A 15,169-nucleotide genomic window follows, 5' to 3' on the forward strand; every position below is an offset into this window, starting at 1 on the left:
TGACGCTACTGGCTAGATCGCTTCAAATCGCGCCCGGATTCCAACATAATAGTCATATTTCAACGCACAACGCGTTATGCACTGATTGGCTGTGACAGATACAGCGATCAAACTGTGACGCGCACTCAGAGCGCTATCGTGTCTAGCCCGGGCAGAGAAATACGAAAAAATTTAAAAAATTTAAAAAAACGTGATGTCACTTCCTGCTCAGGAAAACTAGTGTTTTTTATTTGAGATAATAACGTTATATTGTGCATTGGAAATACAAACATACTTAAAATGAGTAAATATTATTCATTTTAAACATGTTTATATTATTTATAGGGCTATAAAACAAAAAACTAAAAAGTTTTATTTTCTTCTTCTGTGATTTAACAGCAGCTGGCAGCAGGTGGGTCGGCGCCCTTGCGCCCCTAGTGGCAGAGCCGCCACTGTTATAGAGGCCTAATCAAAGTGAAATAGTCTCTTTATACAGGCCTAATCAAAGTGAAATAGTGTCTTTATCCAGGCCAAATCAAAGTGAAATAGCCTCTTTCTACAGGCCTAATAAAAGTGAAATAGCCACTTTATAGAGGCCTAATCAAAGTGAAATAGCCCCTTTATACAGGCCTAATCAAAGTGAAATAGTGTCTTTATACAGGCCTAATCAAAGTGAAATAGTCCCTTTATACAGGCCTAATAATAGTTCAATAGTGTCTTTATACAGGCCTAATCAAAGTGAAATAGTGTCTTTATACAGGCCTAATCAAAGTGAAATAGCCTCTTTATACAGGCCTAATCAAAGTGAAATCTTCAGCAGAGTCCAGACTGTAGAAACAAGAACAGATAGTAGCTAAGTTTCCATCCACTTGTCAGTTGAATTTAAAGCCAATTATTTGAAGTTTGCAAAAAACATTAATGTGAATTATGCCGGTGAAAGTGTGTTTCCATCCAACAGATTTGATGTGAATAGCAACCTGTGTGTAATGATGTCACATGCTGTAAAAACACACTTTTGCTAAAATATTGTTACATTGAATATATTTCCTACATTTGAAGCATTTCCATAAGTTTTTACACAACATTAGCAAACACACACAGTGCACACAAATGTTTGTCCAGTTAGCCAAATCCCATATGAAAATGAATCAAGTGTATCAAGAACTGATTAATTTGGATTAATACAGAAGATACATAACAGGAGATGTATAATGGGAGATGTATAATGGAGATGTATAACGAAGATGCATAACAGAGATGCATAGCGTGAGATGTATAATGGAGATCCATAACAGAGATGTGTAAAATCAGATATATAACGGAGATGTATAACTGAGATATATAACTAGGATTTAGTAGATACTATATATATGCTCTGCCCTACGTACAGTATAAGTGAAGTGTATACAGACTGTACCTATACTGTACCTATACTGTACGTAGGGCAGAGCATATATATATCTACTAAATCCTAATGAAACAAGTCATTAATGGAATAATAAGCCTATACTGCGTTCATTCATTACTGCGTTCATTCTTTCTCTGGTCTGCATCCCCTTAACAATTGTGTGTATTGAGCCGTACTGTATTGTAGCCATTCTGCAATCTGTTAAGGTTTTCATTAATTCATCCATATACAGTACTGCGCACGCGTGCGTGTGTGTGTGTGTGCGCGCGCGCTGCGGCAGGTGTACCACGAGCTGTTCTATATATGATGCCAATACATTAATCTAATCTAATTTTGATGGCTCGCAAGACTCGCAAAGCGCTTCCGCCATTCCATTTTCACGCGGCTGCGTCATTATAAGGAGCTTTGGAGGCGTTGTTTTGTATGCAAATGACCTGAACAGGGACACGCTTTCGCGTTTGAGACATATGCCATTCCCCAACGCAGATATCAGATCATATCACAGGTGCGAACGTTTGAGCCACTTAAGACATATGTTTGAGCCACTTAAGACATATTCCCAGCACGTTGGGGACTCAGAGTGAACTTGTCATTGATTCTGTCTCAGTCGGTTCCAAGATAAGTCTTCCAAGAGAACTCTTTGGAAAATATTGGGGAATGAGACCCACTATTATTATGTAATTCATCATTAGTTATTTCAATCTTAAGTTATTGTTTTCCATTTTCTTTGATTTAATTGAGAATTGAGGTACTCCTACATGCCACAAAAGCTAACCCTAACTTATTCATTTACGTAAACCGTTCCAACTGTAGTTTGTTAGCTGGCTTGCTGACATGACTCAATAAAAGGTTAGATTCAGAATAAACTATTCATTATGACAACGTTGTTTTGCACTTGATTTGACCAGAACAGTCTCCGCTCTGTGGAAATTACTTTTTATTCACCCTCCACTGATTGTTTTAAAAACCACACTGTTCAATGTTTTGGTCCAGAACTCCAGTACAACAGTACCTGGGTTAGACAAGAGATAACAACAGTTTACATACATGAGTTTGTCCAGTCCAACAGAGAGCAGTTTCTCTCTTGAATCTCCTGGGTTATTGGAGCTCAGGTCCAGCTCTCTCAGGTGGGAGGGGTTGGAACCGAGAGCTGTGGCTAGAGCAGCACAGCCTTCCCTAGTAACACAACATCGGACCAGCCTGCAGAGAGTTCACCATTATTAATACTATACATATAATAAATATATTACAATTGAGCCATTTTGTAACTTTTTTATTTTGTAAAATGTGGCATGAATATTAAGTACATGAATATTAAGAAGGATTTATCAACAACCATAGAACAAGATGAGGTTGTGTGTATTATGAATGAATTACACCAGTGCACACATTTATTTATTTATACAGGTAAAAAGTAGTCAGTAGTCATTTAACTAACCCTAACCCTACTACTCAGTAGTGCAACTGATTTACAGGGTTTCCTCTCCTGCAGCAGAAATAAAATATATAGAATGTAAATACTAAATAGAAAATAGAACAAAGATAAAAAATAATAAAAAATAAAAAATTAAAATCTTGGAAAAGAAAGGATGAGAAAGTACATGAATATTAAGAAGGATTTATCAACAACCATAGAACAAGATGAGGTTGTGTGAATTATGAATTAATTACACCAGTGCACACAGTGAGAGGAAGCATTGTTTTCACTCCTGTCTGTGATTCTGTCTGTGTGTCTGTCTGTACCAGCCATAGCTCCTACAGTTCTGATCCAGTTTGGGTGAAATGTCGCATATACTGTAGGCCAACAATTCTCAAATATTTTTCAAATCAGTCAATGACAAGTATTTTAATTTAATTAATTTCCACCATTGTCCATTGAAATCAAGGGTAAACATAAACGCACAAGGGTGATGCTACACAAAGCCTCAGCTAGACTCTGGTAATCAGCTCTCTGGCAACAGTTTACAATATGGAAATGACAGAGTGAACCCTGTAATGTAGTTGATACACCTATAAGCTTTGGGTTTACAAATCACTTAATTTCATACATAAAAATATACATTTATTTTCTTTTTACAATTCTATATTTTGTTAAATTTCTTTGAGTAAAATGTGTCTCAATATAATACTGACCAGAGTTTCTCCAGTTTACAGTGTGGACTCTTCAGTCCAACAGAGAGCAGCTTCACTCCTGAATGCTGCAGGTTGTTGTTACTCAGGTACAGCTCTCTCAGACTGGAGGAGGTAGAGCTGAGAACTGAGGCCAGAGCTTCACAGGATCTACCTGAGAGTTTACACCTGGGCCCTATTCCCCGTACCTGGTTCAACTAAGTCGATCAAGATGTCATTATCCAGATTCAGTTAACCCGATGTTTGAAGCCGGGATTTTCCTGTTCCTCGAAGGTGGATTCAGTCTCGTTAACTCAAGCCAGACTTGCGACCCAGGATAAGTGCGCGTGCCCGCCTCAGCCGAGAAGGCAGCAAGTGTCGAGAGCAGAGATCCTGATTCTCTAGCGGCATTGATTGATTAATTGATTTAAAACTTTAGTAACATATTGCAGTACGGCTCAATCGCCTCGCCGACAAGTTAAATGCGTTATCTATAGGCTAATTTCAAGTCCCTCATTACCTCAATCAATCAGATTATATTTCTTTAAACTTGCCTGCTGGATTGAATAATCAAATGAGATCTTGCTAGCGAAAATAATTAGTAAAACTGTTATACAGAATAACGATACGGCTCCCTTACCCATTGATTGATGTATGGTCGATCTTTTACTTATCTTCTCTGTGGCGTAACGGGTTCTACTTTTGACTTTCACGCAGACGACCGGGGTTCGAGACCCAGTCGTCTCCTTCTTTTTGCAATATAGGAATAATTCAATTTGGTGCACGTTGAGAGCTATATAAAGAATGACATCCTCAATGCATGTAGATTTATAATATTTTGACTTAAAACTAGGCTACCTTTGCGTATAATCATTAATATTATATTCCAAAAAGTTATATTGGAAACACGGGGTTTCGAACACCAGTCGCCGGGTTGCCAGGCTTGAGCACTACCGCTACGCCACTGTGCCAGATGGGATAAATTCATTGTTTATACATTAATGAACGAGAGACCCGTGTTTAGAATATTCTTTATTTTGTTGTTGTTGCACCGAGCGAGCGCCACGGTATATAACGTGCATTATTTAGGACAAAGTGAATTTAGTATCAGCATTTTGGGTCTATTTTACATTTCAAAAGACCCCTCTGGAAGAATGGAGCACAAAAACGTAATTCAGAATGGTATAACGCAGATCCTAGGCTGTGGGAATAATTTCAGGAAACGAGCTGTCACTTTCTTTGCGGGGGCGTGGCTTTGCTTGATCCGGCTAACTTGAACTTAAACTCTGCTTTCGACCAGGCTCAAACTTTTGGATCTGTTGTCATGGTGATTTGGAAAATCCAGGTACGGGGAATCGGAAAGTCCGGCTTAAGTCAGACTTACCCGAAAGTTATCCGGCTAACTCAGTTATCCAGGTACGGGGAACGGGGTCAGCCTGAATGAAGATGGATTGGAAGGAAACCAGAATGAACCCAGCATGCAGGAAATATTTCATTATTTAAACAGGTAAAAAGTAGTCAGTAGTCATTAAACTAACCCTAACACTCAGTAGAGCAACTGATTTACAGAGTTTCCTGTCCTGCAGCAGAAAGAAAATATATAGAATGAAAATAGAACGAAGATGACATTTTTTTTTTTTTAATATTGTCTTGCAAAATAAAGGATGAGAAAGTACATGAATATTAAGAAGGATTTATCAACAACCATAGAACAAGATGAGGTTGTGTGAATTATGAATTAATTACACCACTGCACACAGTGAGAGGAAGCATTGTTTTCACTCCTGTCTGTGATTCTGTCTGTGTGTCTGTCTGTACCAGCCATAGCTCCTACAGTTCTGATCCAGTTTGTATGAAATGTCGCACATATACTGTAGGCCAACAATTCTCAATTATGTTTCAAATCAGTCAACGACAAGTATTTTAATTTAATTAATTTCCACCATTGTCCATTGAAATCAATATTAAGGGTAAACATAAACGCACAATGGTGATGCTACACAAAGCTGTCTGTACCAGCCATAGCTTCTGCAGTTCTGATCCAGTTTGGATGAAACTTAAGAAACTCACAATTCTCTAATATCTTTCAAATCCGTCAACAATAAGTATTTTATTTCAATACATATCCACCCCTGTCCATTCATACCTCTGGGCACCAGATGCCCTGCCATAAACACGTACAGCAAGCAAATGCAACAGGACATTCCCAGACTCAAATGCAACATTCCCTTTTTTAAACAAAACATCATGCACACAAAGAGCTATAGGACAACTCCATTCTCATCCGACCAGCTGATAAAGGTGGATCTGTAGTTGTCCTTCACACTACACTGACTACCAAGCAGAAGCCATGTGACAGCTGATACCAGTACATGGCATGTATAGGTCGGTAGTACTGGGAAATTGAGCAACAGACCCAGTACATCCACTCTTAAATAAGACAAGAAAAACCTTTATTAGCCCCTGTAGGGAAATGCAGGTGTCAAAGCAGTCTGCCTCAGTTCAAATGTGTATACCTCTAACCTAAGCCTGGTACAAATATAACTAACTATCCTTGGTCTATTACTGGCACAATATTATATATAACTAACCAAAGTCTATCCTGTGCAAATACAGTACTCCATACTAAGTCAACCCCAATTTAGTATTTACTCCCACAAATCCACAGGAACAAAACCCAGCCTAATTCACTAACATTCTCGTAAGTTTCCTCATAAGAAGTTCGAATTTGCATACAGAAATGCCCAGCCAGCTACTTATGAGGGCATGAAGGACCGTGTGCAAACATATTCAACGGCTCCTTATATCGGAAAGGAGAGATTTGCCAATTAATTAATGGTATTTATTATTATTATAATTATTTAAATCCAATACATCTCCCTGCTACACCTCTTAACCTTGTTCTACCTGTATATCTACCTGCTACACCTCTTAACCTTGTTCTACCTGTATATATACCTGCTACACCTCTCAAACTTGTTCTACCTGTATATATACCTGCTACACCTTTCAAACTTGTTCTACCTATATAGATGGAGTTGAGTGGGGATAGGGGGAGGGGTTGATATTACTGGTCACACCTCAGCCTCCGGAGAAGAGGTCTTGAGAAATTCACTGTATAATAAGTTACTAAACTCCAACCCACACATTAGACCAAAACAAAAAATTTAAACAAAGTACAATACCAAACAGGGCTTTTTTCCTAGAGGTCGCTATTTAACATTACATTACAGAGCATATTCAGAGCATTTCTTTCAGAAATTACTTTCAGAATTTAATCAAGGGAATATTACCTAGACATTATCTAGACAGCACACCTAATTATCTAGAATAGATAGTATCTAGACAGAACACTTCATTTTCTACATATTATCTAGACAGAACACTAAATGATCTAGATATTACAGAACACTTACCGAGCTGTTAATTATCTAGATATTATCTAGACAAAACAATTCATTATCTAAATATGACAGAACACTTACAGAGCTGTTAATTATCTAGACAGAATACTTACAGAGCTGTACTGCAGGCTTTGACCATTGGCAGCAGTCCCAGAAGACCCTCCTCTGATGCAGAATATTTCTTCAGGTCAAACTCATCCAGTTTCTTTTCTGATGTCAGGCAGAAATTGCCACTTTTATTCAGCAGACAGATCATTTACAAAAAGCAATCACCACTAGAGTCTCTCCACCTACTGTACATCAGGATCAATTCATTTAGAATTCATATTTAATTTACCAGTTTTAATGGGTCCAGATGCTTTGGAGGTTGATCCTGTCTCATCCCTGACTGCTGGAGAACAAATAAGACAAAATAAGTAACTAAGAACACATCTACACAGAACAGAGAAGACAGCTGGAACACATCTACACAGAACAGAGAAGACAGCTGGAACACATCTACACAGAACAGAGAAGACAGCTGGAACACATCTACACAGAACAGAGAAGACAGCTGGAACACATCTACACAGAACAGAGGGGACAGCTGGAACACATCTACACAGAACAGAGAAGACAACTGGAACACATCTACACAGAACAGAGAAGACAGCTGGAACTCATCTACACAGAACAGAGAAGACAGCTGGAACACATCTACACAGAACAGAGAAGACAGCTGGAACACATCTACACAGAATAGAGAAGACAGCTGGAACACATCTACACAGAACAGAGAAGACAGCTGGAACACATCTACACAGAACAGAGAGGACAGCTGTAACTCATCTAGACAGGCTGACAAGAATACCTGTTTGTAGATCTGCCACCAGATCATTCCTGCCAACCAGCTTCAGTATCTTCTCTGTAGTCTCCAGAGCTCCATCAGGACCATAGGTCTGCACCATCACCTCCATCATATCCAGTCTGATAGCGTTCTCTAGCCAGCATGTTGGGATGGGAATGTAGCCATGCCCTTTATCCTTCAAATAAAACCTGAACTTCTTCAGCTCCTCCTCCTTCAAGTCATCCACACACACACACACACACACACACACACACACACACACACACACACACACTAGACACAGGTGACACCCATTTAGACACTCACACACGAAACTAAAACTATTGAAGACCCACATACCGGTGGAACAAGATTACACTCCACACAGGAGCCAGAATGAGTGAATTACCATGTTAATGTCTAGAACGAAAATCAGCCTTTGTGATCAAATAAATGTATTGTCATTATGCTATGTGGACTAGTCGACTCCAGTACTAGGTACGGGGGTTGAGAAAGTGTTTAAATACTGAGCAGTCTCAACACCACGGAACACTGGACAGAACCAAGTTGTCTGTGTCATTCTGAGAGATTATTTGTATCCTGTGAATTTGCTGTATTCTACCGCTGATGCCCTGCTGAATAAATCAACTGAGAACCTGAAGCCATTGACTTTCAACTTGTAGCCAGCATGAATGAATGAATGAATGAATGAATGAATGAATGAATGAATGAATGAATGAATGAATGAATGAATGAATGAATGAATGAATGAATGAATGAATGAATGAATGAATGAATGAATGAAAACTGTATTTAACAGATTGCAGAATGGGTACAATACAGTACGGCTCAATACACACAATTGTTAAGGGGATGCAGACCAGAGAAAGACGTTTGTCTTGTTTACATCAGGGTCCCCCATTTTCAATTCATATTGACATTTATGACATACTCAACATACATGACATTTATGGCATAGGGACTGTTATGTACTAGAGGCCTGGTCACTCCTGTGTCACCAGGGCAGGCAGGTGAGGGCTGCCAATTAGCCAATTAGTGCTGATTGGTTACCTGCTGGGGAGCTTCAAAGGCAGACCCAGAAACACACATGCACGGTCTGTGCCTAGTGAAAGAGCTGTCAGGTTCTTACAGTCCTTGTCCGTTGGGTTACCAGTACATTAGCTTATAGTTATATTAGTAGTTCCTTGGTTTAGTAGCATTTTTGAGTTAGAGCACAGGGTTTTGGTGTTGATTACACATAGGTTGCGTACCCATGAGCCAGGGTCGTAACAATTGGGCGCTCATCCGGGATCTTTTACCCCTAGCACTTTGTTTGGTGATTTTTTTTTGTGTTGCACGGGGTGTCATCATATTATGGTTTGGGTGGTGTTCGTTACACATGGTGTAACGTGGGGGCTGAGCCATTTTCATCAAACAGGTGAGTATGCCGTATTTGTTTGTAATTTGATGTGACTACTTATGCTGTTAAAATATATAGTTTAGTAGGCACCACATGTAGATAGGGATATTATTTTCTGGTTGTTGGTTAGCGTCCGGTGCACCGCGTACTCCTGGGGCGGTCAATGAAATGATTGTATATGATCTTTGACTGGTAGCAGGTGTGGTTGAAGAAAGTTAGGTCTACAGGGCATTAGTTTAAGGGTAGGTAGGTTAGGGCGGCCAGGAAACACAGGTAGTGTGGTAGGGCTTGATTTAGTGTTTCTTAGGGTAGACATGTGGTAGGCCGGGGTTTTCTGCAGTTTAGACGTAGAAGCATATGTGGTCACATCAGGTTAGAAGGCGCACCTGTTTGGAATATTTTGTTGGATTTATTTTGTTTGTTTAAGTGTTTGGTGAGCATACCTGGTAGCACCTAACACCCTGCGTGTATGACACGTCTATTTAGGGTGGGTGTGTTTTTTTTTATTTTTTTTTGTTTGTTTGTGCAACCTGGAAAGGTGCGCTCCGTAGAGCTCACATTTCCACCGCGTCCCTTTATGGTTGTTATTATTGGCATTAGCATTCTTCATGGTTCTTCAGTGGTTCTTCGTGGTTCTTCAGTGGTTCTTTAGTGGTTTTTCAGTGGTTCTTTGGTGGTTCTTCGTGGTTTGTTAGTGGTTCTTAGTGACTGTAGGGTAAAGTGAGTAGCTTGTGGTGACTGGTACAGTAACGATGGCTACCATTAAGGATTTTGTTGAGAACCCCTCTGACGAGATGTTGGGAAGGTTTTCCAAAGAGCAGCTTCTGAAGCTTGCTGTGCACTACAATGTGGAGCTTACTGCCAGTGAGAAGCGGTTAAAAACGACTGCCTTGGGGACTTTGAGGGCTATACTCATTGAGGAGCAGGTGATTGTGGCAACGGTGGATGAGCTTCTTTTGTCTGAGGTGTCTCCACAACTCTCTGGCGTGGCGGAAGGTGTTGCCATCGATTGGGGGCCTAGGGAGTTGGCATTTAGGGAAAAGCAGCTACAACAAGAGCGTGAGTTTAAGGAAAAACAGCTACAACAAGAGGAGAGGAGAGATGAGAGAGAGCGGGAGCTTAAGGAAAAACAGCTACAACAAGAGGAGAGGAGAGAGGAGAGAGAGCACGATCGTGCAATGAAGGAGCTTGCATTTAAGCATGCTGCCTTGCAGGCGGGTTCTCTGCATCCAGAGTCACGTTCCGGGTTTGATGTAGGCAGGAATATTAGGATGGTGCCACCATTCTTTGAGAAAGACGTGGAAAGATATTTTCCCCTTTTTGAACGGGTGGCAACCACATTGAAGTGGCCTGATACCGCCTGGACACTGCTGCTGCAATGTGTTTTGGTTGGTAGGGCACAAGAAGCCTACACTGCTCTGTCCCTTGAACAAAGCGCTGATTATGAGCTGGTTAAAGCTTCCATATTGAGGGCTTATGAGTTGGTCCCCGAGGCCTATCGTCAGCGTTTTAGAGGTTATCGTAGGCAGGAGGGGCAGTCTTATGTTGAATTTGGAAAAGAGAAGGAGAACCTGTTTGACCGGTGGTGCACCTCGCAAAAAGCAGAGTCAAGGGAGCAGCTCAGACAGTTGGTTCTCCTAGAGGAATTTAAGAGGTGTGTTCCTGATAATGTTTCCACACATCTAAATGAGCATAAGGTATCGAAGATAGCCGACGCTGCTGTCTTGGCTGATGAGTTTGTGTTAACACACAAATCTGTCTTTGTAGAGGAGGGCCGTGTGGAGTCCAGGGGTAGTAGGCGTCCTTCTCAGGGGAGCCGGTTCCCGGCACCCGTGTCTGCTGGTCGGTTTACTTCGACTCCTAGGCAAGGTGGCTCTGCTAGTGCATTCCCAGAGGGGGTTATCTGTTTTTACTGTAAGGAGCCTGGTCATATCGTTGCTGGATGCCCTGTGCTTAAGCAGAAAAATGTAAAAACGGTGGCTCTGGTAGAAATCATAGACAGGACACCTATGCCGACATTAGAGGGTGGGGTGCGAAGTATCAAAGGTGCAGACAGGGAGCTAGAGGGCTCCTCAACATTTAGGATGGATGGATTTGTTTCACTGGTTGGTGAATTAGGATCAAGGCAGGCTATTACAATATGGAGAGATACAGGAGCTTTCCAGTCTCTCATTCTGGATGGGATTTTGCCATTTTCGGAAGATTCTTCATTGCATTCCGGTGCCATTGTTCAGGGCTTTGGAGGAGGCTTTGTGAATACTCCTTTGCATGAGGTCTCGCTAAACTCTCCCTTAGTATCAGGCAATGTTGTCGTAGGAGTGTGTTTTCACATTCCCATAAAGGGGGTGTCCTTCATTCTAGGGAACAATTTGGCCGGTGGCAAGGTGCTGGCTACTCCAGTTGTAATTCCCGTCCCTGTAGTTTCTGAGGTTCCTGATGAGCTCGCACAGAAGCATCCAGGAGTGTTTCCTGTGTGTGCGGTAACACGCGCAATGTCAAAGGTCAAATGTGACACCCATGAGGTTGTTAACTTAGATGGTGATATGACACTTAGTGACACGTTCTTTGTTGAGTTGAAAAGTGGCCCTGATGAGGGGTTTGGTAAGGTGATTCCGTCTCATGAGCAGTTGGTACTAGAGCAAAACAAGGATGTCTCCTTGTCGTCCCTCTTTGAAGAGGCGGTTTTAGAGGATGAAATGGTAGATACGTCTCAAGGATACTTTGTTAGCAATGACGTGCTCATGAGAAAGTGGACACCACCTAACCTGTCCAGTCTGGATGACTGGGGCAGTGTGTTTCAGATTGTTGTTCCAGCCGTGTATCGTCCTGATATACTGCATCTAGCACATGATCATGATCTTGCTGGTCACATGGGGGTCAGGAAGACTTATGACCGTGTGCTGAGACATTTTTGTTGGCCTGGTTTGAAGTCAGATGTGGCACAATATTGTCGCTCGTGCCATGTGTGTCAGGTGGTTGGTAAACCAAACCAGAAGATCCCTCAGGCTCCTCTGCAGCCTATCCCTGCCGTTGGGGAACCTTTTGAGCGGATCCTCATTGACTGTGTTGGTCCCCTCCCTCGAACTAAGACAGGGAACCAGTACCTTTTGACTATTATGTGTGCAGCGACCCGTTTTCCTGAAGCCATTCCTTTACGCAAGATCACAGCCCCAGCTATATCCAAAGCTCTGGTTAGGTTTTTTTCGACTTTTGGTCTACCAAAGGTCATTCAATCAGATCAAGGGTCTAACTTCATGTCCCGTCTCTTTGCTCAGGTCCTCCAGCAGTTGTCTATCCAGCATTGCCCTTCCTCTGCCTATCATCCAGAGTCCCAGGGGGCGCTGGAGAGATTTCACCAGACTATCAAAACAATGCTGCGGGCATATTGTACGGAGTTCGACAAAGACTGGGATGATGGAATTCCTTTGCTTCTGTTTGCTGCTAGGGAGGTAACCCAGGAGTCTCTTGGATTCAGCCCGGCTGAGCTGGTGTTCGGCCACACAGTGAGGGGTCCTTTGAAACTGCTGAAGGAAAAGTGGTTGGCTGACCAGACTCCTTCCTCTACTAATTTGTTGGACTATGTGTGTGACTTCAGGCTTAAGCTTAGTAGAGCATGTGAACTAGCGAAAGAGAACCTAAAGGTAGCCCAAGGAAAAATGAAGGTGTGGTATGATAGGCGGGCCCGACATAGGGTGTTCTCACCGGGAGACAAGGTGTTGGTTCTCTCGCCTATTCTTGGGTCTGCATTACAGGCTAAATACAGTGGGCCATACTCCATTGAGCGCAAAGTTGGTGAGGTCCACATCAATCTGGGTTCAGAGCCAATCATAGCACTTATCAGCCATCTCTTTAGTTACTAATGACATCATATCAGCTTTAGGCGAGAAGAAACACTGTGCTGCCCTCTTTATTGATCTGTCTAAAGCTTTTCATACAGTCGATCACCATTTACTCTTAAAACCAATCAGTGTGTAAAGTCGGGTTATGCCCAATAATTTTTTTTTATCAATAACTAAAGGTGTGCCACAGGGTTCAATTCTAGGTCCTGTTCTCTTCACTATTTATATTAATGATATTGTGTCTTCGCTGAATGGTTGCCATGCCCATCTGTACGCAGATGATACTGCTGTGTATTGTATTGCTGACTCTGTACAATTTTCCATTGAAAACATACAACTTTCATACTTTAAATGTATGCTGTTTTCTAGAGCCAGAAACATTGAATATTTAAGCAATAATACACGAGAACCAGTGGAATATCAGGAATATTGCCACGGCTATCATGCGCTCGGAGCCACGAGAGCAAAGCTTGAGTGGCGTAGGCATCACAGAGTGGCAATTTTCCTGATATTCCACTGGTTGTATTTTTGCTACGGAATTTCAAATGGTGTAGGCTATCAACCAGGCAGTTGGCAGTTGGCAGTTGGCAGTTGGCAGTTGTAACTTTCTTCAACATTCTAAAGCCAGCGCAGTGGTATATTCATGGTGATTTAACCGTGAGTGTATCATGAATATACTCACGGCTTAGAACGCTCTCGACCAATCGCAATGCGTGGTCGGACCTACTTGTTGTATAAGATGGTTTACACATCTACCGTAAGTGGTTCTTGCATTGAGAGAGTCACTGAATATAAATATCTTGGTGTGTGGCTCCATGAGAAATGTACATTTAAATTCCTTGCCTCCAAGTTGCGACAGAAAATTGGCTTCCTATACAGAAGCAGAACCAGCTTTCCTAGGAAGAGAGTTGTCGAAGCAGTTTTCTTATCAGTCTTGGACTATGGTGATGTAATTTATAGGCATGCTGCGGCCTCAACCCTTAGATCCTTGGATATCACTTTGCCCTCAGATTCATCACTAATGATAAATATGACACTCATCACTATGACCTTTATGAGAAGATGTGTTGGTCCTCGCTGATGGAGAGGCGCAACAAACATTGGTATTTGATAATAAGGCCCTTATTGGTAAGCTACCTCCTTATACTACATCATTATTGAAATGGAATTTTGGAACCTATGGAACCCGTTCTAGTGACTGGCTGGTCCTTAAGGTCCCTCAAGCTTGCTCGGAACAGGTTAATCTGCATGTTGCTATGATGCCCCTCTAGCTCATGGAATGAACTCCAACAGTCCTTAAAGCTTGAGATTCTCCATTCTGTTGCAGAGTTTAAAACCTTGATCTCCAACCTTTGTCAATCAAGTTGTACATGTTTTAATTTATTGTTATCCTTACTTTTGTCTCGCCTTGTTGTCTTAATGTCATGATTTTATATGCTGTGTGATTTTATATGGCTTTTTTTTTGCTTCCCAAAGAGCCATCTGGTGTGATCCTAGCCCTCCGAGAAGCTCTGTAATCCAGCTTGGAAGAGCAGTGTCCTTTTGGAGTTCAAGTTTCAAGTTCAAGTTTGTTTATTAATTATCACAATAAAATACATGTACTTCACAGTGAAATGCTTGGTTCTGTATGAGCCCCTGAGAGTGTGCTTCATACAGTACAATAATGTAAGTAAGAAAGTAAGTAAAAAGTAAGTAAAAAAAATTTAAGTAAAGAGGAATATACAATATACATATATACAATACAGTATAATATACAGTCTAAAGTACAACCTAGGTACAGTCTAAGTACAGTGAGTAAAAATGAGTAAAAAGTGAGGTACAATTCAGAAAATGAGGTACAAAACTTTGAGGTAAGGTGCAATTGTAAATGAGGTATGAATGTAGTGAAAATCTCGTTAATAGTAGATAAATATAATGTAGTGTTAAAGTGTCTAAAGTGAGTGTTAAGGTGAGTGTGTGCATGTGGATGTGTGTGCAGTGCAATGAGTGTATAGATGATGGGTTGTTACATGGAGTCATTGAGCATGGAGACTTTATAAAACTAATAAATCCAACTGTGAACGTGGTCTTCTGTGATCATGTATCCATACAGTATATGCATGTTGTTGAATGGAGCAGCTGTTGTCTCTGCTATGGCAGATGGAGACTATACTGTGTTTTTTTTAATAATGTCCTGTGAGATAA

Source organism: Notolepis coatsorum (assembly GCF_963971535.1).
Source record: "Notolepis coatsorum genome assembly, chromosome: 10".
In the NCBI taxonomy this organism is placed as follows: domain Eukaryota; kingdom Metazoa; phylum Chordata; class Actinopteri; order Aulopiformes; family Paralepididae; genus Notolepis; species Notolepis coatsorum.